Genomic DNA, 2,965 nt, shown 5'->3' on the forward strand with positions numbered 1-2,965 from the left:
TCCTCTCTTGCAAGGAGCACCTGTAACATAAATAATTTCCCCTCGGGGATCAATAAAGTATTTCTGATTCTGATTCTGATTCTGAAACTGCAGGTAGCTTCATTAATAATAATACAACATCATTTATTATTGATTATATTTGGTATCAATAATCTGAATCTGTAAATTAACTCAAGATATCACACAGTACAATATTTACCTCTGTACTGTAGAATAAAGAAACATAAACTGCTCTCAGGTGGGCGCTTTCCCTGCTTCTTCTTCTCCAGTGTTGAGTGTCTGTATTTTGGTGAAACAGCGCCCCCTGGATTGTGACTGCTGATGACCGTCTGAAGGCTGTGGTGAGAAGTTGTACTGCAGCCGGACAGCTGCGGTCACGGTGATGTGAGCAGGTGAAGCGGGTTACCTTTGATATAAAAACCAGTATAAACTGGTCAGGTGAGTTCATGTCCACTCACCAAACTGGGACTGACTGGAGGAACAGTCACGGGGTTAGTTAAGCGTCATTCTGACGTCACGGCGGAGAGGAAAGTTAGTTTAGAGTCGTTTTAATGAACTTCCGGTCGAGTTAGCTAACATTTCACATTAGCTCATTAGCATCAACAGCGACAGCAACCAAGGCTATTCAAGAGAAGGCTGAGACACGGGGTCAAACATGGGGGGATTGCACATGTGCAGTAAAATCAGTAAACTCTGGTCTGGAAACCCCATGTTTGACCCCGTGTCTCAGCCTTCTCTTGAATAGCCTTGACAACAACTGGACTACAGCTAGTGACGTCAGCATTAACCACTTCACCGCCATGATGGAAAAACAACAGGTGAGTCTGATACATCTGCTGTCTGTCTGTCTGTCTGTCTGACTGTCTGCTTGTGGTTTGTTCTGTCTGTCTGTCTGTCTGTCTGTCTGTCTGTCTGATTGTCTGTCTGTCTGTCTGTCTGTCTGACTGTCTGTCTGTCTGACTGACTGTCTGTCTGTCTGATTGTCTGTCTGTCTGACTGTCTGACTGCTTGTGGTTCGTTCTGTCTGTCTGTCTGTCTGTCTGTCTGTCTGTCTGTCTGATTGTCTGTCTGTCTGTCTGATTGTCTGTCTGTCTGACTGTCTGATTGTGTCTGTCTGTCTGACTGACTGACTGTCTGTCTGTCTGACTGTCTGTCTGTCTGTCTGTCTGATTGTCTGTCTGTCTGTCTGTCTGATTGTCTGTCTGTCTGTCTGACTGTCTGTCTGTCTGTCTGTCTGTCTGTCTGTCTGTCTGTCTGTGGTTCTGTCTCACTGATCATCTCTTTGTCTCAGACTGTACTGTCTGTCACACACCATAGTAACATGATCACCTGTGTGTGTGTGTGTGTGTGTGTGTCCTTTCACCTGTTCAGACTGTGTTCTTTCCTGATGTAACCTGATCCTGTCTGTGTGTCTGTCAGTCAGTCAGAGGGACTCACTGTACAGACAGACACCTCTTCATGTCCTCATTAATCATCCAGTCATATTTATGTTCATATTTAAACGTGCTGCCGTGTTGCCTTCACTGTCTCTGCTGATAGCCTGTAACTGTCAGCGTTGTAGGTTTTACAGGGTGACACAGGTCGTGACCTAAAACCTGAGACTGTCCCCGCCCCTCTTGGTCCCCTCTGACAGTCTGTGGACTGATGTTGGGACAGACTTTCCAGGAGGATCTGCAGGACGTGACGTGACACACACTCCTGAGTGTTTTCATCCCTCAGCTCAGCTGCAGCACTGACTGTGTCTACAGCCACACATATATTCCTACTGAGCTGTGAACATGGCAAATGAAAGCTAATTTCTTCTGGCTGTGCGTCTCTGCTCCAGCCTGAATACTGCTGGTTAGCTGGTTTGTGTACAGCGTTTCCATGACGACACACAGAGAGGACTGTAAACAGACAGCAGGCCGTGTGTCACACACTGCGCCACTTCTACATGTTGATGAAAACATGCTTCTGTTTAACTTGAGTGAGGACTTGGACCTGTAGTGGAGTACTTCACAGTGCAGTTACTGCAGTAAATACTCTGATTACTTGTTGTAGTTTTTCCAGGCGTCACCATGTGGCCCAGTGATCCTGTGTTCATCATCACCTGAGCCGTTGTGTCGTGTGTGTGTCAGCTCAGCTGTGGATCTGTCTGCGAGGCGTTCAGGGCCCACGTCTCTCTCAGCCAGGCGCAGCTTCATTATGTTGAGCGCGTGTCTATCAGTCTACCTGTCGGCCTTATCTACCTGTGGATCAGCGGGTGACACGCTGAGCCGACAGTCTGTCTCCGCGCCGCCGAGCTTTGGCTTCATCCCCAGATTCAGTTTGTGTTGGGCTGTCAGACGTGACGAGGACGAGTCGTGTCTGCCAGCTGGGACGCTCGCAGCGTTTTGTTTGACTAAACACTCATTAGGCATCAGTGTGTGGCGTTCAGGAACAGGCTGTCTGCTGTTCTGATGCAGGACGGATAGATCCAGGGAGGACGGATAGATCCAGGGAGGACGGATAGATCCAGGGAGGACGAGGACTTCTGGAAATGAATATTACTATTTCATCTCTCAGTTCGTTTATATAAAATATTAGAAAACAGTAAAAACTGATTGTTAAAGTTCAAAGATAGGAAAGAACTGTTTGACTCTCAAAGCAGATCTCATGTTAAGACTCAAACCAACATGTTCGTCTGTGTCTCAGCTCTGAGCCCGTTGGTTTCTACTGAGGAGGTAAATCTTTAAAAACACATGTATATAATTTCATCAGCTGTTTTTCTAAAACCAACTCATCAACCGCCTGTTCGAGTCCCCGTCTGGACCAAAATATGGAGCGTGGACTGGTGGCTGGAGAGGTGCCAGTTCACCTCCTGGGCACTGCCGAGGTGCCCTTGAGCAAGGCACCGAACCCCCCAACCGCTCGGGGCGCCTGACCAAAGGGCAGCCCCCTCACTCTGACATCTCTCCACTTTGTGCATGTATAGGTCCTGTTTGTG

Source organism: Epinephelus moara, chromosome 16, assembly GCF_006386435.1.
Source record: "Epinephelus moara isolate mb chromosome 16, YSFRI_EMoa_1.0, whole genome shotgun sequence".
Classification (NCBI taxonomy): Eukaryota; Metazoa; Chordata; class Actinopteri; order Perciformes; family Serranidae; genus Epinephelus; species Epinephelus moara.